Below are 23,989 nucleotides of genomic sequence, written 5' to 3'. Positions count from 1 at the left end.
TCAGAGCTCTAAGGAATTACACAAGAAGCCAGGGCAACCTCGAGCTCAAAGAAATATATAAAGACTTAAAGAAAACAGTAAATAATAAAATAAAACGAGAGAAAAAGGAAAAGTGGCAGACCCTGATAAAAGTACTGGACGAGGATATATGGGGCGACGCATACAGGATTACAATGAAAACCTTGAAGATAATGGCCCCATATAGACTCGACGAAGACCAGTGGATGGAATCAGCTGATCTCCTCTTCCCCACTAAGGAACCACAGAATTTTATTAAGGTATTTCCTACCATGGTCGAGGAGTTCACGGAAGAGGAAATAAAACCGCTGGTCAGGAAATGAAGACAGGGAAAGCACCCGGCCCTGACGGGCTGCCACCAGAGGCAATAAAAATTATAGCAACGGAGAAACCAGGTTTGATCAAAAGAATATGTAATAAGCTACTGCAGAAACAAGAGTTTCCCAGGGACTTAAAGGAAGCGAACTTGGTTCTACTCCTAAAACCTGGGAAACCCCCTGATTCACCAACTTCTTATCGGCCAATATGCCTCCTGGACTGCCTTGGTAAATCCTATGAAGAACTTATCAAGAAGAGGCTGGAAGGCATGTTGGAAGATGAGAGAGTTCTATCTAGTCAACAATATGGGTTTAGAAAAGGTAGATCGACAGTCGATGCCGCTACCTGGATAAGGGATGCGGCTAAGGCAAGCAAGAAAAGATGGGTGGTCCTTGTTCTGTTGGACATAAAAAACGCTTTTAATTCAGCAAACTGGGGCCTCATAGTAAACCGAATAGGCGAATGTGGGGCTCCGGAATATTTGTCCAACATAATTAAGGAATATCTGAAAGATCCGTATGCATATTGAAGAAGAAAATGAAACAAATGACCGCGGGAGTACCCCAGGGGTCAGTCCTGGGACCCTTACTTTGGAATATATTATATAACAGGGTACTAGAAATTCACAAGAGAACAGGAGTTAGAGCGATAGCATACGCGGACGATCTAGCCTTACTGGTGAAAGATGATATGAGTCGGGGTATAACGGAAAAAAGTAAATAAAGCGATAGAAAAGACCGCGGCGTGGATAGAGAAAAACGATTTAAAGTTAACAGTAGACAAGACAAAAATAATAATTTTGAGGGGACCAAGAAAAAGAGATGATACAGTTTTCAGGTATCAAGGCTCCGAAATAAGACCCCAACGAACAGTAAGGTATTTGGGCATAACTTTGGACGAAAGATTGACATTTGGACAACATGTGATAGAAGCATGTCGAAAGGCGGAGGAGAGGACCTCAACGCTGAATAAACTAATGCCAAATATAGGGGGGCCCAGATCCCAGAAGCCCTATCCACAATATTGTATGGGGTCCCAGTGTGGCATGAGGTACTCCGGATGAAAAAGTATAAAGACATGCTTCTGAGGGCTCAAAGGAAACCCCTGATCAGGGTGTGCAGCGCGTACAGGACTGTATCAACCATTGCCTTACAGGTGGTGGCTGGTTCTCCGCCGGTGAACATCCTGGCCAGTGAGAGAGTCCAAATGTACCGAAGGGGCAACGGGGCGATAGCTTCAGGGCCAGTGGAGAGAGCTAGAAGTTTAGAGACGTGGCAGAGGGAATGGACAGCGGAAGTCGGAAGGGCCGCCTGGACGAGATCCCTGATCCCGGATGTAGTGAGGTGGTACGGATGTCGGCATCGGCGCGTCAACTACTACTTTACACAGTTTCTGACGGGGCATGGATCGTTTCGACAATATACCCACCGTATTGGGAAAACTAGGGACGATCTATGCCCCGAGTGTGGTGTAGTGGATGACGCGCGGCATGTCGTGTTCGTATGCCCTGCATATCGCGCGGGGCGTACCGAGCTGCAGCTGGGCCTGGGATCTCCCCTAGGCGAGCCTCATGAGCTGATCGATAGAGCTATAGACAGCAAACGAGACTTTGAGCTGATCATTGCCTTCCTCACAAAGACAATAAAGCACAAAGAAGAAAAAGAGAGGCTGATGCAAGCGGGATGACCACTTTATATTTATTTTTTTTTTAAATGTGTTTGTTTTCTGATCGGACAGCCAGCGGGGGGTGGACCCTTTACATCCAAACCACGCTGACTGCCTATTTTTATTTACTTATTTTACTTTTCCATATTATTGGTTATTTGTTTTATCGTATTTTATTTATTTACCTATTTAATTTTATTTTTATAAGTTTATATTTCTTTAGAACAAATTTTATTTTTCGGTTTTTCCTGTCTATGTTTTCTATCTTTTCTTTCTTCTCTGTCCTTTCTTTGTTTCTATCCTTTTTCTTTATGTCTCTTCTCTTTCTTTTCTCATCTGTCATTGTGTCTCTGCTCTTTTCTTCTCTTTTCCTCTTTTTCACACTCGTTTCTCCCTTTGTGTTTTGTCGTGTATCGTTTTTTGGGACAGTCAGTGGGGAAGGACCTTTTACATCCGACCTACAAAGACTGTCCCATTTTAATTTCCGAATTGAATGGGTGGATGAGTAAGCGTGCATAAATGAAAGTATGAATGATTGGAGTTGAATGAGAGAAAGTATGAGGGGACGGACGAGAAAGAGTGCATATATGAAAGTGCGAACGACTGGAGATGCTGGTAGCTGCCAACTGGCATCTTCTAATTGTTTCCGACACACCTGGGACACCTTCCCAGACGGTCTTGCGAAGATTCCCACCTCCCCCAAATAAAAAAGGTCATTCAAAGCAGACCACTTGTGTTGTGAACATTTTTTCTTCTCCAATATTTCCAATTTAACACAAAGACGTTCGAATTTAGAGCGCCCTACCTTCTTGTTCTTAAATCCAGAAATTGTATTTCAAAGCTATTAATGCAATTTCAAAAGGAGAAAATTTCAACTCGGTTATCGTAGCATTAAGAGGGTTTTTGACTAATGCTAAAGTGAGTTAATTTGATATAAGCTAATTTATCAGAATAAGATGTAGGTAATCTTTTACTGTAGTTTTTTTTTTCAATGAAAATATTGTAACAAAAACGAGCGTTCGGGTATTTATTTACGACTTTGTTATTTATTTATACAAGTTTACTTTACAAACTTTAGCTTAAGACTAAACTCTATTTACAAAAATTATGCCTTATATATCCTAGTCGTTATTCTCGATCATTCCGGGCTAAGCCAGCTCTCCGACTATCGTGTGACCTTCCAACAACCGCGCGTCGGTTCCACGTATAGCGTGCTTAGATCTAGACTTTTCTCGGCTTACGTCTTGCGACCGGTGACTCATTGTATTGCTACATTGCTCCCCTCTTAAGATCTGAGCGTCCCGATCAGCAACTCTAGATGAAGGCGCAGGATGGCGGAATCTACACGACTCTCCAGCTTTGCATACACCCTTCAAGAAGAAATAAGAGTCTACTGTCTTTGAAGGATCCGACATCTTCGGGTTCATGCAACACACAGTAATTCGTACGCCAGTTTCTCTGAAGACCACTCCAAGCATGCTTCTCACAATCTTCCAATCCAGATTTTCTACTGCATGGCCTTTTTTTGGTAAAGCCAAATCTTTGATGTCATAATTACTCACGATTTTCTTCAAATTAGTTAGAGCACGCCATATGTTCTCGTAGCTTGGCGTGTCCGTATAAGACTTCCTGGTCACCATATACAGCAAAGATCGAGGACCATCTTCCAATCTCAGTACTCTTCCAATTTTAGGTTGTTGATTTCTTAACTCGTCCAGGCGGCCGAACTTTCTATTGAAGACGGACGAGATTCCTTTAGTCATCTCGAGGTCTTGGGCAACACAGTGGGCTAGAGAGACGTTTTCTGGAACACCAAACAGATCTTGCTGAACTTTGTGGTCACGCCGAATCTAGCACTCTTTCTCGCTGCGTAATTTGACATAAATTGATTAAAACTTGGCTGTGCGGCGTCTTTCATCTCTTGTTGGAGGACTCGGGCTTCTTCTGTTTCAGTTAAGCCAGCATATGGTGCAAGACGATTTATGTGAATAACTTTTGGTTTACCGTTTGGCAACTTCTTAATTCTATATATTACGTCATTTATTTTCTTCTTAACTTCATACGGACCTTCCCATTGTCTTTGCAGTTTAGGACACAAGCCGCGACGACGTTGTGGATTATAAAGCCAGACAAGATCACCTACTTCGAAGTTTTCATTCTTGTATCGAGAATCATATTGATCTTTCATTCTGTCACTGGCTATCTGGATGTGTTGTCGGGCAAATTCATGAATGTTGTTCATTCGTAACTTCAGGCGGTCGACGTATTCTTCGCCTGCAACATCTTCCTCGGAAGGTCTGCAGCCAAGCTCTAGGTCGCAGGGCAAACGAACTTCACGACCCAACATCAGGCAGGTTGGTGTTTGACCTGTAGTTTCATTTACGGCCGAGCGGTATGCCATCAGGAATAAATGAATGTGTTGGTCCCAATCTCGCTGATGTTCAGACACAACTTTGGACAAGTGTTTACCCATCGTTCGTTTCATCCTCTCGACCATTCCATCTGATTGAGGATGCAGGGGTGTTTTTCTGGTCTTATTGGCACCAATCAATTTACAAACGTTTTGGAAAAGAGCTGACTCAAAGTTTCGCCCTTGGTCGGAGTGGATCTCCAAGGGAACACCAAATAGGCTGAAGAATTCTCTAACAAGTACCTCTGCAACGGTAGCAGCTTCTTGATTCGGTAATGCATAGGCCTCGGTCCATTTCGTAAAATAATCCATGGCTACCAGGATGTATTTATTTCCAGCATCGGTTTCTGGAAATGGACCTGCAATGTCGATTGCTACTCTTTCCATAGGACTGCCAACATTGTACTGTCTCATGGGTGCTCTCTTTTTACCAACTGGACCATTACCGGATGCACACAGTTCACATTTCCGGCACCATCTTCTTACATCATCTTTACAGTTCACCCAATAGAACCGTTCTCGAACCTTTTGCAGAGTCTTCGTAATACCAAAGTGTCCACCTGATGTACCGTCATGCAACTGACGCAATACTTCTGACACTTTACTTTTAGGTACAATCAACTGAAGCTTCGATTCTGTACCATCATCGTTCTCAAAGGTTCTGTACAGAAGATCATCTTTTAGTACCAGGCAATTCCATTGGCTCCAGTAGGCCTTGACTTCTGGACTACATGCACTAATGTTCTGCCAACTAGGTCTCTCACCTTGCCGCATCCAATCCAATACTCTTTTTATACATGGATCATCCTCCTGGGCGTCTTGTAACTGTAGGGGCTGCCATTGCTCATTAACGACGGTAGTTCCTCTCACAGGGCAAAGCTGTTCCTCTACTTTAAGCCGGTGATTACAACTTTCACCGCATGGCCGTATCGAGGAAGCATCTGTATTTGAACGAACTCTTCCAGCCCTCTTCACGCGTCTCTTCGGCATCGTGTCACGAATCACCTTCCGTACCATTTCCACCAAACGTTCATCTTTTCTCTTATCGCCTTTTTCCACGGCTATTACTCGATTGTTTCGTGAAGCTTGGCTAGCTGCTTCGTGTTCCAAGGCAATAGCAAGTGCTTCATCTAAAACTTTCGGTCTTGCTAGTCGTAAAGCTTTCTGTAGTTCACTATCTTTCAGCCCATTGACAAAGGTATCTACAGCAATTTCTTCTAAAACGCTGTCTGGCACCTCTGGATAAGCCAACCGCACCACACGAGCCACATCTGCTTCAAATTCTTGCAGATTCTCACTTGCTCGTTGACTTCTACTTCGCAGTTGTGCTTTGTATACTTGTTGTAGATGGGCATCTCCATAGCGTTTTTCTAGACGAGTGAACAAGGTCTGGTAACAATTTTCTTGACCCTTGGGAATTGACCTTAATATATCTGCAGCATCACCTCGTAAAGCAGCAGTCAAGGAAACAGCCTTTTCCTGTTCGGTCCAATGATTGGCGGTCGCAATAGCTTCGAATTGTCTAAGGTATATGGACCAAGAGGACTTTCCATCAAATGGTGGTAATTTGAATCTCATATTATGCGACATTTCGTCTCTCGGTAATTCATCTTTCACTACAGGATCTAAAGCTACTGCATTAACTGACGGTTGCACTTTTGTATCGGTTATCATGCTCTCTAATTCTTTGATCTTCTCTTCTACGGCCAAAACTACTGCATTAACTGAAGGTAGAACTTTCGTATTGGTTACCATAGTCTCTAATTGTTTGATCTTCTCTTCTAACATTTCTTTATTGTCATCTACACTTTTCTGTATCTTATCGAATGTTCTAGAAACTTCTTCAAATTTCTCATTGTTCTGTTTACAAACTTCTTCAAGTTTTTCGTTGTTTTGCCTACAGACCTCTTTAAAAGTTTCATCAATCTTTTGAGAAACACTTTCGAATTTCTCATTGTTTTGACTACATACGTCTTTAATTATTTGAGAAGTCTCATCGAATCTTTTAGCAACATTTTCGAATTTATCGTCGCTTTTTCTACAAGTTTCATCGATCGTTTCAGAAACAGTTTTTAATTTCGATAAGATTACTTGTTCTGCTGACTGGAAGTGGAACGTCTCTGGGTCATCTCCGTTCTTCGTGAGGACATCCTTGAGTCGTGCTTGTAGGACTATCTTGCACCCACTGCTGTCTAATTCGTACTCTTCTAATTGTTCACGGAGCTGTTTTATGGTCAGTTCTTATAGCAACATCTTTGGTCGGCACACACGTACTTTTAAAAATGTCTTAAGTCTTTCCGAATACCGAAGAATCAACGCACTTCAATTATTCCCGACGAATAAAGTTCAAAAGTCTTTTTTTTTCACTTTTCATTTATTTACACTCCACACCGTTAACACCAGTGTAACAAAAACGAGCGTTCGGGTATTTATTTACGACTTTATTATTTATTTATACAAGTTTACTTTACAAACTTTACCTTAAGACTAAACTCTATTTACAAAAATTATGCCTTATATATCCTAGTCGTTATTCTCGATCATTCCGGGCTAAGCCAGCTCTCCGACTATCGTGTGACCTTCCAACAACCGCGCGTCGGTTCCACGTATAGCGTGCTTCGATCTAGACTTTTCTCGGCTTACGTCTTGCGGCCGGTGACTCATTGTTTTGCTACAATATTATTGCGCTATCCGTGGATATTTGTGCCAGAGCCGCACCTAAGGAGCCAAAGAGCCACATGTGGCTCCGGAGCCGCACTTTGCCGACCACTGGTTTAGTCTTTCAGCTAGGTTGACGTAAAGTTATATTGCCCTATCACGTACCACATGTCAGTGTTTAAGTTTCTATAGTTAAAGGAGTCCCGTGTATTCTTTCGCCATTGGTATGGCAGCAAGTTCATCCAGTTGTTCTACCTTCAAGTGGAAAACACTATTTTACTATTTTTGAGTTACCAATACTCAAGTTTTTCTGTAATTCAGTTTAAAGGATTTTGTAAACACCTGAACCATTTGTTAAACAGATATTATGCATGCGTTCATAATTTCCTTGAAAGAAAAGTTTGTTTTATTTGGAGCAGTATTTTATTCTACAGCACTGTAAAGAATCATTCTGTAGGTGATGTAAAAATCAAATACAGTGATATGAGATAAATTCACATCGAAAACAAAGGAAAATAGGCAGCGGTATCACATACCGCATGTCAGAGTCAGAGTCCTGAAATATCCACGTCATTAGTTAAGGGTTAAAAAAGTTGAGTGAACCAAGATGTTAAGTTTACAGCATTAGTTTATGCATTTAAATATTTATTCTTCATTTGAGTAAAGTGAGAAAGCCATGTAATGCTCACTTACGTCTCATATAAGGCAAGGAAGAAACTAATAACTAATTTACAAAATTTATCTTCAATATGAGAAAATCAAGAATAGTAGACGACACCATTGAAAATAATATTTCGCAATATCGACTGCCGGATGATGAACTTCTTAAATAGGATGACATGTCAGTTAATCATACCACATCTTTGATATGGAAGATTGTAGATGGTCCGGACTTGAAATAATATTATATTTAGTGTTTATGTTATAGTCAAAGCCCGAATTTCAGGCACTCCTAGGTTTGACTAGGCAATCCTCAGGTCTGACTGATGGTCTTAGTCAAAGCCCGAAATAAATTATAGTTTCGGCCTTTGACTAGTCAAACCTAGGAGAGACTAAGTTGGTCAGGCAAAGGTCGAAATTCAATTTTATGAAATCGGGGTTTGACTAGTCAAACCCCGATCAGCTATTAAAATGTCGTAATTTGTTATATTAGGTTTAATAAAACGTCATTTTTTAATTTAAATATTTATTATTTTTATATGGTCGTAATTAAAATAAAAAATTAGTGTTTATTTTCACATGTTGAGGCATTATGACATTTAGATTTGCGCACGTTAGACCTTTTACACTTACATAATTTTGAAGAGTATTTCTTATTGCAGTAGCATTTTATAAAGCCTTGTTCTCCAAATTTAGAATCTTTTGTATTAATTTCTCTTAGAGACCGCTTAAAGTCTAGAATATCTTCGAAATTAAGAAAATTCCCTTTGCATTCTCTTATTTGATTTCTGGAAAAAAGTTTGTTTATTTTTCCTTATTTCGTACCAACACTATATAAACCGTCAATTGATTTATCGTCAACTGTGAAAGAAGATATTGCAATCGGAGAAAAAACTAAGTATCACCATAATAATACTAACGAAGCCCCTGGACCGTCGTCACTAGGAGATGAAGAAAATTGTCAAACAATTCAGATTACTTCTTCAGATGTGGTTTGTTGTATTTGCCAAAAAGAGAGCTCTGACGCACATACGTGCATAATTTGTAGTCTGGTGGTACATGTTGTATACGCTAACAGCACACTTGGTGCATACTATGAAGATTTTAAAAGAAAAGTTACATGCATGCTTTGTGCACACACAGAAAAGACTAAAATAAATAAAGGAAAGGCGATTGAAGGTCTTTATGCCAAGGCTAATGCTATGGAATAATTAAGTGTAAAAAAATTCCTCTAATTTCGATAGGAAAAACTGTAACAATACCGATCCCTAGCTTTGATACAGCCAAAGGAGATGCTCGAAATATTTTGGGTATCATACAAGATAAAACAATAATTGACGGTTTATATAGAGTTGGTACGAAATACGGAACAATAAACACACTTTTTTAAAGAAATCAAATCAGAGAATGTTCTTAATTTCAAAGATGTTACAGACGTTAAGCTGTCTCTAAGAGAAATTAGTACAAAATATTCTAAATTTGGATTACAAGTCTTTATAAAATGCTACTGCAATAAGAAATGCTCTTCAAAATTATGCAAGTGTAAAAATCTAACCTATTGTGCAATTCTAATTGCCATAATATCTCAACATGTGAGAATAAACACTAATTTTTTTTATTTTAATTACGACAATGTAAAAATAATAAACATTAAAATTAAAAAATGACGTTTTATTAAACCCATTCTAATAAATTACGACATTTTAAGCTAGATCGGGGTTTGACTAGTCAAACCCCGATTTCATAAAATTAAATTTCGACCTTTGCCTGACCCACGTAGTCTCTCCTAGGTTTGACTAGTCAAAGGCCGAAACTGTAATTTATTTCGGGCTTTGACTAAGACCGCCAGTCAGACCTGAGGATTGCCTAGTCAAACCTAGGAGTGCCTGAAATTCGGGCTTTGACTATAACATGTATACCTAAGTATATATGTTACAGTCAAAGCCCGAATTTCAGGCACTCCTAGGTTTGACTAGGCAATCCTCAGGTCTGACTGACGATCTTAGTAAAAGCCCGAAATAAATTACAGTTTCGGCCTTTGACTAGTCAAACCTATTGGTCAGGCAAAGGTCGAAATTTAATTTTATGAAATCGGGGTTTGACTGGTCAAACCCCGATCAGCTATTAAAATGTCGTAATTTGTTAGATTAGGTTTAAGAATACGTCATTTTTTAACTTTAATGTTTATTATTTTTATATTGTCCTAATTAAAATAAAAAAAAATTGTGTTTATTCTCACATGTTGAGGTATTATGGCATTTAGAGTTGCACAATACGTTAGACCTTTTTTACACTTACATAATTTTGAAGAGAATTTCTTATTGTAGTAGCATTTTATAAAGCCTTGTCCTTCAAATTTAGAATCTTTTGTACTAATTTCTCTTAGAGACAGCTGGAACATCTTCGAAATTAAGAACATTCTCTTTGCATTCTCTTATTTGATTTCTTGAAAAAATAATGTTTATTGCTCCGTATTTCGTACCAACTCAATATAAACCGTCAATTGTTTTAGCTTTTATTATACCGAAAATATTTCGAGCATCTCCTTTGGCTACATCAAACCTGGGGATAGGTATTGTTACACAGGCAGAAAATATTAAAATAAATATAGGAAAGGCGATTGAAGGTCTTCATGCTCAGGCTAATGCTATGAAACAATTAAGTGAAAAAAAAATTCCCGCAATTTCGATAGGAAAAACTGTAACAATACCTATCCCCAGCTTTGATAGAGCCAAAGGAGATGCTTGAAATATTTTGAGTATCACACAAAATAAAACAATTGACGGTTTATATAGAGTTGGTTCGAAATACGGAACAATAAACAAACTTGTTTCAAGAGAATGCAAAGAGAATTTTCTTAATTTCGAAGATGTTCCAGACGTTAAGCTGTCTCTAAGAGAAATTAGTACAAAAGATTCTAAATTTGGAGGACAAGACTTTATAAAATGCTACTGCAATAAGAAATGCTCTTCAAAAGTGTAAAAAGCTTAACGTATTGTGCAACTTTAAATGCCATAATGCCTCAACATGTGAGAATAAACACTATTTTTTTTTATTTTGATTACGATAATATAAAAATAATAAACATTAAAATTACAAAATGACGTTGTATTAAACCTAATCTAACAAATTACGACATTTTAATAGCTGATCGGGGTTTGACTAGTCAAACCCCGATTTCATAAAATTAAATTTCGAGCTTTGCCTGACCAACTTAGTCTCTCCTAGGTTTGACTAGTCAAAGGCCGAAACTGTAATTTATTTCGGGCTTTGACTAAGACCGTCAGTCAGACCTGAGGATTGCCTAGTCAAACCTAGGAGTGCCTGAAATTCGGACTTTGACTATAACATTTACACCAGGTGATAAGAAATACCAAAAATAATAACAACTAAATTGACAGAAAACTAACAAAAATGCATATAAAATATTTATTTTGAAAAAATTAAACAGGAAATATTCAATACATGTTTTGCCCAGAAAAAGTATATTACACATTTCTTACTGGACTTATTTTATTCTCGTTTTAACAAAATTTTTCTACCACACATGGTATGCATGAATTAGAAATAATAAGTTCTTTTAAAATCTGCAAAATCTGGAAAATAGTGTCGCATTTAAATTAAATAAGTTGAGGGTGAAGTCGTAAGTAAAGAAGTACCATAACATAAAATAGAGCGTCAGATTCGTTATATGTCATGGTACTTATGAGTACTTATAACTTATAAGTTTCATGAGTGTCGTCTTTTTTGTTTCAAATATATTTAGTTAGTTCCATATTTTATTCCAACCCTGTATATTTGCATTTACTACGTCAAATGATGTACTTTCATTTGAAAGTCATTTTCACGGTTTCAAAAATATATTTTAACGAATTTTGTTTTTTTAAAATTCTTCATTATTATGTTAACCAAGAAATCGCGTTCTAAAAGCTTGAAACAATATTAGCTCAGTGAAGGCATTTCTATAATATTACTGAAGGGGTAAAACGATCAATCGGGTTCAAATAAATACCACTCAAGAAAAAAAATATTTGCTCTTTTCCTTTTAAATCAAAATCACACAGCTTTGTTTATGTTACACTTAACTAATTGATAGCAAACGTGAATTCTATATATTTGTTTAACGTACCTATATGATTATTATTAAGGTAGTTAACCTAAAGAATCATATAATTACGTTATACAGGGTGTAACAAAAATACAGGTCATAAATTAAAGTACATATTCTGGGACCAAAAATAGTTCGAATTAACCTAACTTACCTTAGTACAAATATGCACATAAAAAAAGTTACAGCCCTTTGAAGTTACAAAATAAAAATCGATTTTCTCGAATATAACGAAAACTATTAGAGATTTTTGATTGAAAGTAGGCATGTGGCATTCTTATGGCAGAAACATCTCAAATAAAAATTATAGTGACATTTGTGCACCCCCTAAAAATTTTATGGGGTTTTGTTCCCTTAAACCTCCCCAAAATTTTGTGTACATGCCAATTAATTTATTATTGTGGTACTATTAGTTAAATTAAATATTTTCAAAACTTTTTTGTCTCTTAGTATTTTTTCGATAAGGCAGTTTTTATCGAGATGCGGCTTCTTTTTTAATACGTTTACATACAAAATTTATGGGGGTTTTGTGCCTTTATACCCCCCAAATGTTTATGTACGTTCCAATTTAACTATTACTGCGGTACCATTAGTTAAACACAGTCTTTTTAAAACTTTTTTGTCTCTTTGTATTTTTTAGATAAGGCACCTTTTATCGAGATGTCGCTTCTTTTTTAATATGGTTCAAAATATACCTAAAAATGTAAATCATAAATAAACTTTCATATTATTACCAAGTATCCATAATCGTACTTTACCATATACAAATATGTGGTGGATTTGAAAAATATTCAAAATATCTCGATAAACACTGATTTTTCGAAAAAGTACTAAGAGGCAAAAAAGTTTTTAAAACATTGTGTTTAACTAATGGTACTATAATAATAATTAAATTGGAACGTATACAAAAGTTTGGGGGGGTTTAAAGGAACAAAACCCCCATAAAATTTTTGACGGGTTTCCAAATTCCACTATAATTTTTTCTTAAGATACTACTGCCATGATAATGCCACATGTCCATTTTCAATTAAAAAGCTCAAATAGTTTTCGATATATTGGGAAAAATCCATTTTCATTTTGTAACTTCAAAGGGCTGTAACTTTTTTTATGTGCACATTTGTACTAAGGTAAGTTAGGTTCAATCGAACTATTTTTGGTCCCAGAATATGTGAATAAATTTATGACCTGTATTTTTGTTACACCCTGTATATTTGCATTAATTTACTATAGGGCTTTTCATCGATTGTCATTTGTTTCGAGCTTCTGTCAAATGTTGTATAATCTGTGTATAATATTAATATACACGGATTATACGACATATGACAGAAGCTCGAAACAAATGACTGTGAATGAAAAGCCCTATTGACTTAACTTTATAACAGGAGAAATTCATTTAGATACAGTTCTCACTAACTTTTTTTTAAAACAATTGACACTAAAATGTCGCTTTTGAAGTTGTTCAGATATAATATATACCTTTATTGGCGAGCGGGAGATACCCCTAAAATGACCAGGTACTGACCACGGAGAGGTGAATGGCTTATTCATACTTTATATTTTTGAAGGTGCTGAAAACGAAAATAAGGTTTTTATTGAATTTTATGTCGGGGAACATTGTCAAAATCGCAATTTTAACCTAAAAATAAAAAAAAAGAAATCACGTTTTTTGCGTTTACCTCGCTACAACTCTTTTCAATTTTAATATTTTTTTTTAAATTTTTTCAATATATAGCTCTAATATTTCTGAAGACAACGGTATCTGCTTTAAGATTACATTCTTATTCTGATAAAGGTTATGAATTTTTCAAAGGAAAAGGTGCGGATTTGTGCATTGCAAAGTTTAATCGCAAAAGTTGAGTGACGAAATTTAAAATTTAGCCTTTTAATCACGTTTATGTTAAAATAGAGAGCATAAAGAAGTTTTCTGAAATTTTAAATCAAAATGTTTTATAGAAAAAAAAATAGTGCAACTTTTATTATCTTTATTAGAAATCCCCAATATAACGGTTATTTTTCGAGATACTGACCATGGGTGGTGAATGGCTAATTTTGGTATTAGATTATGTTTTTGATGGTGCTGAAAACGAAAATGAAATTTATTTTAAATTTTAGGTGGGGGAATATTGTCAAAATCGTAATTTTACCATAAAAATAAAAAAAGTGAAATCACGTTTTTTGCATTTAACTCGCTACAACTCTGGTCGATTTTAATATTTTTGTCTATGGTTTGTACATTATATATGTTGCTCACTTTTTTTTAAGACAACGGTATCTGTTTTAAGATTTTAGTCTTATTCTAGTAAAAGTTATGAATTTTTTAAAGTACAAGGTGCAGATTCGTGAATTGCAAAGTTTAATTGCAAAAGTTAAGGGGCAAAATTTAAAATTTATCTTATTAATCACGTTTATGCTAAAACATAGAGTACAAAGAAGTTTTCTGGAAAGTTTTAGTTACAAATGTTTAATAAAAAAAAAATGGTGCAACTTTAATATAGACGTTATACATCCCCAAAATACCGCTTATTTTTCGAGATATTGACCATGGAAGGTGAATGGCTAATTTCTGTCTTATTTTATGTTTTCGATGGTGCTGACAATGAAAAAGAGGTTTATTTTGAATATTATGTGACGGAACATTGTCAAAATCGCAATTTTAACCTAAAAATGAAAAAAAAAGTGAAGTCACAAATTTTTACGTTTAACTCGCTACAACTCTGTTTTATTTTAATATTTTTTTTTTTCTAAAATTTGTACGGCATATTTTTCTTACCTTTGTGAAGACCATGAAAGTAACTGTAGCCTTTCAGTCTTTTTTTATAAAAGTTATGAATTTAAAAAAATAAAAGGTGCAGATTCGTGAACTGCAGAGTTAAGTCGCAAAAATTAAGTAACAAGATTTAAAATGTATCTATTTGATTAGGTTTATGTTGAACCATAGAGTTCAAAGAAGTTTTATGCGGAATTTTAGGTCTAGATGAGTTATATAAAAAAATATGGTGCAACTTTTAATTTTAAGAAAAACGTGGTTTAACTTTTTTTTTATTTTTAGAGCAAAATTGCGATTTTGACAATTTTCTCCCACCTAAAATTCAAAATAACTTGATTTACGCTTTCAGCACCATCAAAAACATAAAGTAAAATCAAAATTAGCCATTCACCATCAATGACCAGTATCTCGAAAAATTAGCGTTATTTTGGGGATTTATAACGTAGATGTTAACGTTGCATCATTTGTTTTCTATAAAACATTTTGATCCAAAACTTTTCAGAAAACTTCTTTGTACTCATATTTTATTTTTGAATTTGATTTAAAATCTATATTTCAAATTTTGTCAGTCAAATTTTGCGACTAAACTTTGCAATTCACGAATCTGCACCTTGTACTTTAAAAGATTCATAACTTTTACCAGAATCAGAATAAAAGCTTAAAGTAGAAATCATTGTCTTCAAAAAAGTGAGCGATATATAGTGTACATGTGTACAAGCTTTAGAAAAAAAATATTAAAACGGAAGAGAGTTGTAACGAGCTAAACGCAAAAAAAACGTGATTTAATTTTTTTTATTTCTAGGGTACAATTGCAATTTTGACAATATTACCCCACCTAAAATTTAAAATAAATTTCATTTTCGTTTTCATTACGGTCAAAAACATAATCTAAAACCAAAATTAGCCATTCTCCACTCATGGTCAGTATCTCGAAAAATAAGCGTTATATTGGGGATATCTGATGTCGACATTAAAAGTTGCACTTTTTTTTTTCTATAAAACATTTTGATCTAAAACTTACCATTAAAAACTTCTTTCTACTTTTTACTTTAACATAAACGTGATTAAGAAGCTCAATTTTAAGCTTCGTCAGACAACTTTTGCGATTAAACTTTACAATGCACACATCCGCACCTTTTCCTTTGAAAAATTCATAACCTTTACCAGGATAAGAATAAGAGCTTGAAACAGGTACCGTTGTCTTCAAAAATGTTAGAGCTATATAGTGTAAAAATTTCAGAATAATATATTAAAATCTACCAGAGTTGTAGCGAGGTAAACGCAAAAAACGTGATTTCATTTTTTTTTATTCTTAGGTTAAAATTGCGATTTTGACAATGTTCCCCCACATAAAATTCAAAATAAACTTCATTTTCGTTTTTAGCACCTTCGAAGATATAAAGTATGAATTAAATTAGCCATTCACCCCTCCGTGGTCAGTATCTCGACAACTAAGCGCTTTTTTGAGGGTCCCGCTCGTGTATTAGTTTTTGGTAGTTGGAGTATGATTTCAAATTAGTATGGCATTCTTTAAATTGTGATATAAAGAACGGTTTATTCATGCGCAGAACACAAAACCGGTAGGGACGCCAAACCCAAATGGAAAATACATAAAGATAACAATTATTACATTAGCTCCTTCTTCCAGTGCCTACTTCATTTTGGAAGGTTGCTATATTATTGGTCTAGATAATATTGTTAACCACTGATATAAACAGGATGTTAGTTAGTTTTCATTTTGGAGAACTTAATCGCCATGATTTATAAGAGTCTTATTCCATGGTCTTCTTTCAGATTTTTTTGAGCCAAGGGGTCCCTTCCGTCAGACTTTAAATGCCCAAAAATAGGAATTTTTAACCATTTTTTAAGAATTTTTTTCTTGGGCTCTTCGCCGAACATGATTTAGAAAACGTCATGTTTTAGCTCCTGATGACTACTTTTCATGTGCATTTTTTTAAGTTCTCAACTGGAAAGGCGCCATTTGGACAAAAATTAAAGTAGGCCCACTTTTTAGCAAAAATTCCCATAGTCAAACAGCTATAAATCAGTTTTTTAAGCTATATTTAGATATAGGTCTGGATCCCGCGTATGAAAAAAAAGTTGATTAATAGCAAGCTGAAAATTTGTTAATAGCTTAAGGGTGTCTAGTCGGACAAACATTAAAATATGGGAACACTGGAAGAGGGGAAGTTTTAATTGTGGAACAGGTTAAAATTTGGAACGGTCAGACCACGAAAACGTCACATGTATTTTGTCCGACAGAACTTCCAATTGATTTGTTACCCTTTCATTAAACTCTCATGCAAAAATCAGGCTACTTTTTATCGCCAAATGGGAATTATAATGAGTAGAACACGTGGAATATGTCAAATGACAGAAATTATGACAGATGATAAATAGCAGTCTGATTTTTGCATGAGAGTTTAATGAAAGGGTAACAAATCAATTGAAAGTTCTGTCGAAAAAAATACTTGTGACGTTTTTGTGGTCTGACCGTTCCAAATATTTAACCTGTTCCACAATTAAAACTGCCCCTGTTCCAGTGTTCCCATATATCAAAGTTTGTCCGACTAGACACCCTTAAGCTATTAACAAATTTTCAGCTTGCTAATAATCAACTTTTTTTTCATACGCGGGATCCAGACCTAATAGTAACGAATCGAAATATAGAAAAGATCTACAACTATTTTTTATAAAGTTTTGTTTGCGCTTTACAACTTTTAGAGCTAAGGACGTTTGAAAAGTTCCCTTTTTAGTATAGTATAGTTGATCCAAAAGCTGGCATTACCCAGACATCCAAAGTGAAAGTTATCCTTCAACACCAAATTGTTCTATATGGTCCACACAATGTCCAGAAAAAAGTCACACCATTCTGAGCGTCGGGTTTGGGGGGAGAGGGGGGAGAAATCGGTAAATTCGTAGTTTTTTAAGTTTTTCGCCAATATTTCTAAAACTATGCGGTTTAGCATGAACAACCCTCTATACAAAATTGTTTTACATTAAATTTGAAATAAAAAAGGCCCTATGCATTATCTTTCTAAAATGAATGGTTCCAAAGTTACGGAGGTAGTATAGTATAACTGATCCAAAAAAAGACCTAACCCAAACATCCAAAGTAAAAGTTTTCCTCCAACACCAAAATGTTCTATATGGTCTACATATTGTTCAGTAAAAAGTTACACCATTTTGAGCGTCCGGTTTGGGAGGGAGATGGGAGAGAAGCCGGTCGGTAAATTAGTAGTTTTTTTAGGTTTTTCGTCAATATTTCTAAAACTATGCTTTAGCGTAAACAATGTTATATACAAAAATATTCTACATGAAATTTGAAACAAAAAATGTTCTATACATAATTGTTATAAAATCAACGGTTCCAGAGTTACGGAGGGTGAAAAGTCGAGGTTTTCGATACTTTTTATATTTTTGGGCAATATTTCTGATATAACTATACCAAAAACCCAGACATCCAAAGTGAAAGTTATCCTCCAACACCAAATTGTTCTATATGGTCCACATACTGTTCAGAAAAAAGTCACACCATTTTGAGCGTCGGGTTTGGGGGAGAGAGGGGGGAGAAATCGGTAAATATAAAAAGTATCGAAAACCTCCACTTTTTACCCTCCGTAACTCTGGAACCGTTGATTTTATAACATTTATGTGTAGATCCAGGGGGTAGAGGGGGCTCCTTAGCTGTGGTGAAAGCAACCTCTCTAAGAGAAGGAACTCTGAAATCAAACCCTGGTCCTCCAAGTTGGGGGTTAAGGCATCGGGCTAACTCCTCGATACTTGTAAAAACAAGCAAATGTTAAACGACCCAATAGTCAGACTCGGATGAATGGACGGATCACTCGGCAACGAAAAAAGCGACGAAAAAGGACTATGAATTTTGGAACGTGGAACGTTCAAAGCCTCTCAAATAAAATGGATGAAGTTATACTATAGCTAAAATACATGAAAATGGACATCGCAGTAGTGACAGAAACTAAGAGGAAAGGCCAAGGATCACAGAAATTGGGCTACTATGATCATTTTTATAGTGGAGTTCCAAAACACATAAGAGCTCAACAAGGAATATCGATCTTCATACGCAGGACATTAAGAAAGCACATAACATCGTGGGAAGGAATAAATGAAAGAATGATAAAGGTCAACATGAACATATATGGCTATAGGATAACTATTTTGGGAGTATATGGTGTAAACGAGGACGCACTGGTAGCTAACAAAGATGAGTTCTATGAACAGCTCAACGATGAAATCGTCAAAATAGGAAATGCCAGAGAAATTATATTATTAGGAGACCTAAATGGCAGAACAGGCAATAAAAAACAGGATGACGTAGTAGGCAGATACGGCGAGGAAGTACTCAACAATAATGGAACAAGAATAATTAACATCTGTAAACAGAACAATTTAAGAATTATGAACGGCTTCTTCCAGCATAGATGCATTCATAAATATACTCGGACCCAACCTACTATGAACCAGAAAAGTATAATTGATTATCTTTTGATAAAACAACGGAGTCGAATGAAAATTAACGATGTAAGGGTTTATAGAGGAGCAACATGCGGCAGTGACCATCACCTTCTAAAAGCGGAAGTACTGTTCCCCGGAATGAAATCTCAAAAAAATCTTAATCCACGAGAACAAGGAGGAAACAAATTGGAACCAAAAAAGAAATACAACCTAGAAAGCTTACAACAAACAAGCATAAGAACGTTATACGAAAAGCGACTGGACGAGAAACTGAAAGGACAATATACATTTATAAATACGGAACATCTTCATACACATATGTATACACGAAGCCGCATATGAGGCATTGGGGGAGTACAAAGACAACATAAGAAGTAAACCATACTGGTGGGACTTAGAAATAGCCACCGAAAAAGACGATAAGAGAGAAAAGTACCGGAAATATATGAGTACACAGAAAGATTCCGATAAGGTTTTATACAAAGATGCACAAGCAAGAGTGCGGAAAAAAATCACACAGAAGAAAAACGAAACGTGGACAAAAAAATGCAATCAACTTAACGCCTATATAGGGGGGACAAAAAACACAGAGAGCTGGAAATTCCTTAAAACGTTGAGAACAGATACCAAAAGGGATATAATAACACCGATTACTCTGGAAAAGTGGGATGGCTATTTCAAGCAGTTACTAGTAGAAAATAGAGAAGATTTTATTCAAAACGAAGATCACGAAAGTTTCAATGTAATTGTCAGTGGCTCACCGATTCGGTTAAGACTGGAAGAAGTACGAAATGCATGCAAATCCAAATCGGGCCTGGCGACATAGCACCAGAACTGCTCAAATACGGTAGCAACACCCTGTATGAATACCTAAGAGATCTATTTAATAGATGTATGAATGGCGAAGTGATACCAAAAGAATGGCAATTGTCTGTAATTTCTACAATACACAAGAAAGGCAGTAAAAATGTATGCGATAATTACCGGGGAATATCTGTCACAAGCACCATCAGCAGAGTTTACGGAAAAATTATCAAAAATAAAATAGAAGAAGAATAAAAGGACTTAGAGGCCGAAGAGCAAGCCGGTTTCCGCGCTGGCAGATCCACCACTGACCACCTATATTGTGTAACACAGTTAATAGACAAACAAATAGCCTACAATCAAGAACTGCATTTAGTGTACATAGACTTAAAAAAAGCATACGATACTGTACCACAAAGTAAACTTTGGGAAGCCCTCGAAAAAACTAACATCAGTCTGAACCTCATTAAAGCTGTAAAAAATCTATACCAACATAATATAGCAAAAGTTAAGCTAGGCAAGGAAATCTCGTCAGGATTTGAAGTGAATAAGGGTCTTAAACAGGGCTGCTGTCTATCGCCGACACTATTTAAAATATATTTAGAGCAAGTTTTGAGATCCTGGAAAAGGAAATGTAAGAATATGGGTATACCGCTAAATGATGATAACATGCTATACACTCTATGTTTTGCGGATGATCAGATTCTTATGGCCCAGGATTATCACGATATTGAATATATGACCCGAAAAATCATAGAAGAGTACCGGAACTGGGGTTTAGAAGTGAATACCAAGAAAACGGAATATATGTGCGTTGGAGGTATACAGCAGGATCTAGCGTTGGAAAATGAAATAACTATTAATCACGGTCAGGAATATAAATACTTGGGTCTTAAAATTACACAAGATGGAACTTTGGACAAGAATATCCAAGAAAGGTGCACACAAGGAAGGAAAGCTATCGCATTATTGAACAAAATCCTATGGGACCAAAGTATCTCCAAAGGAAAATAAACGTAACATCTATAACAGCATTGTTAAGAGCATTATAACATACAGCAGCGAAGTTTGGCCACTTAAAGAAAAATCCGAAAATATGCTCAGAACAACTGAAATGGACTTCTGGAGAAGATCTGCTGGTATATCAAGAATACAAAAAATCAGAAATACAAGAATATTGGAGATAATGGATGTAAAGCATACAATAATGGACGATATAAAAACAAAACAACTAAGATGGTTTGGCTACGTACAACGTATGGAAGAAGACAGATGTTATGTTCGTGTAAAACTCCCTTAACCATGAATGTAGGTTGGTACTACTGTCATCTGAACGACAGCTGTCACATACTTAATACTGCGATAGAAAATGGAAACATGTGCATAATTCTTTAAAATAAAGTATTTTACATCGAGTATTATTTCATTACAAATACTTACGTCCTTTAAGTACAAAGGACTTGACATTTGGCGACGAGGATGGGATACAAATATTACAGACACTACATCAACTACAACGTTCCAACTACAGCCGGTACAAACACGAGTTCCTCGACTACAACTGCGATAGTTGCACCTGCTACAGCTCCAGTAATGTCTACACAAGTTTCTACATTCCAGTTTTCCGTTGAACCTTTTAACCAGACAGCTACAAAATGGTCCAGGTGGGTAAAACGGCTGGAAGGAGCATACAAAGTTTTTAAAATTCCAGAGGAAATGAAATTGCCCTATTTACTACATTACATGGGGTCGGAAGCATACGATACACTGTGCGATAAACTAGCTCCAGAGGTCCCTGAAGACAAGTCATATGAGGATACAGTTAAGTTAATGGATAATTTTTACAACCCTGCACCACTTGAAATTGCTGAAATATTTAGGTTTCAATCAAAAAGACAAGCAGAAGGCGAAAGTATACAAGAATACCTACATTCTCTACAGAAACTTGCCATAAACTGCAACTTTTCCACATATTTAAAAAGTGCTATACGAAATCAGTTTGTTTTTGGTTTACAGTCAAAGAGGATTCAAGCCAGACTATTAGAAACAAAGGGATTGGACTTGGACCGAGCCGTAGAAATTGCAGCAAGCATGGAAACTTCAGAAAAGGATAGTAATCAATTTTCTCACAACAATAATTACAATCAGGCTAGTATAAATGTTTTAAATGCGAAAGCAAAAAGTTTTCATAAAAATACAAACACTAGTAAATTTAATGATAATAATACAGTAAATAATCATAGTAGCTCTCCTAATAATACTTTTACAATGTCAAATAACCGTAATAGGGCTTGTTATAGATGCGGAGACACCTCGCATTTAGCCGATAAATGTAATAAAAAGCATTTAATCTGTAACTTTTGTAAAAACGTCGGACACATTCAAAAAGTTTGTTTAAAGGCACAACAAAATTCACACAGGCAAGTAAATTCAGTAAACTCTGCTCAAGAGGTCTTAGAAGTAAATGCTGGAAATTGCAAAGATAAATTTTTTATAAATTTAAAAGTGAATGGTAATATTTTAAATTTTGAAATTGATTCTGGCGCTGCTGTTACAATCATAAATAAAAATATATTTGAAAAATATTTTCCTGCATTACAATTACAAAAATCGGATGTTAAATTAACTACATACTGCAAAAATAATTTGAATGTTTTAGGTTTAGTTTCAGTGGAGGTTGAGCACCAGGAATTAAAGCACACTCTAAAGTTGTATGTGGTGGATGGTGATGGCTACTCACTGGTTGGTCGAGAGTGGATACATGCTCTGGAAATCAATTTACATCAGGTAAATACAATTCTACATGAAAATTTTGAAATTGCAACTTTGTTAGATAAATATAAACATTTATTTGAAAAGTCAGTTGGTGAAATAAAAGGGTTAGAGGCTGAAATTTATCTAAAACCTGGTACTAAAGCAAAATTTTGTAAGGCCCGTCCTGTAGCTTTTGCATTACGCCCTAAAGTTGAGGCAGAATTAGAGTCCTTAGTAAATCAGGGAGTCTTAAAGAAAGTAGCATTTTCGGACTGGGCAACTCCTATTGTTCCTGTAGTTAAACAAAATGGGGACATACGCATTTGTGGTGATTTTAAAATCACATTAAACCCTTGCATTGAAGTGGATGAATACCCTTTACCTACACCAGATGACCTACTTTCCCAATTAGCAGGTGGGGACAAATATACAAAAATAGATATTACGAAAGCTTACTTACACTTGCCAATAAAAGATGAAATGAAACATTTACTTACATTAAACACCCATAAAGGTTTATTTCAACCAAATCGATTAATGTTTGGAATTGCTAGTGCTCCTGCCAAATGGCAACGTTTAATGGAGCAAATGCTACAAGGAATAGATGGTATTTCAATATTTCAGGATGATATAAGAATTACAGCTCCAAATAATACCTTACATTTACAAAGACTTGAACAAGTTTTAAAGAAATTATCTGAACATAATTTACATATAAATTTGGATAAAAGCGAATTTTTCAAAGACGAGATTGACTACTGTGGATATAAGATGAGTAAAACGGGTGTGTCTACTAGTGCAGATAAGGTAACTGCAATTGCAAATGCTCCAATACCTACAAACAGAACTCAAGTTCGGAGTTTCTGTGGCCTAATTAATTATTACAGACGTTTTTTAAAAGATACTTCTACAATTTTACAACCATTAAATAATTTACTTAAAAAGAATGTCAATTTTAAATGGTCGAATACTTGTCAAACTGCGTTTGACAAAGCAAAAAAAACTCATTTGTTCTAGAAATGTTTTATGTCACTATGACCCAAATTTACCATTAGTCCTAGCAACTGATGCATCACCCTATGGGGTAGGTGCAGTACTTTCACATATCTTTTCAGATGGTACAGAGAGACCCTTACAGTTTGCTTCTCAAACTCTTACTACTACACAGCAAAGGTACTCACAAATAGACAAAGAAGCTTACAGCATAATTTTTGGAGTAAAAAAATTTTACAATTATTTATGTGCTAGGAAATTTACTTTGCTCACTGATCATAAACCGTTAGTTCAAATTTTTGCACCTGATAAAAGCCTACCAGTTTTAAGTGCAACAAGAATGCAACATTATGCAATT

This window comes from Diabrotica virgifera, chromosome 4 (genome assembly GCF_917563875.1).
Source record: "Diabrotica virgifera virgifera chromosome 4, PGI_DIABVI_V3a".
Lineage (NCBI taxonomy): Eukaryota > Metazoa > Arthropoda > Insecta > Coleoptera > Chrysomelidae > Diabrotica > Diabrotica virgifera.
This window is presented reverse-complemented; position numbering follows the sequence as displayed.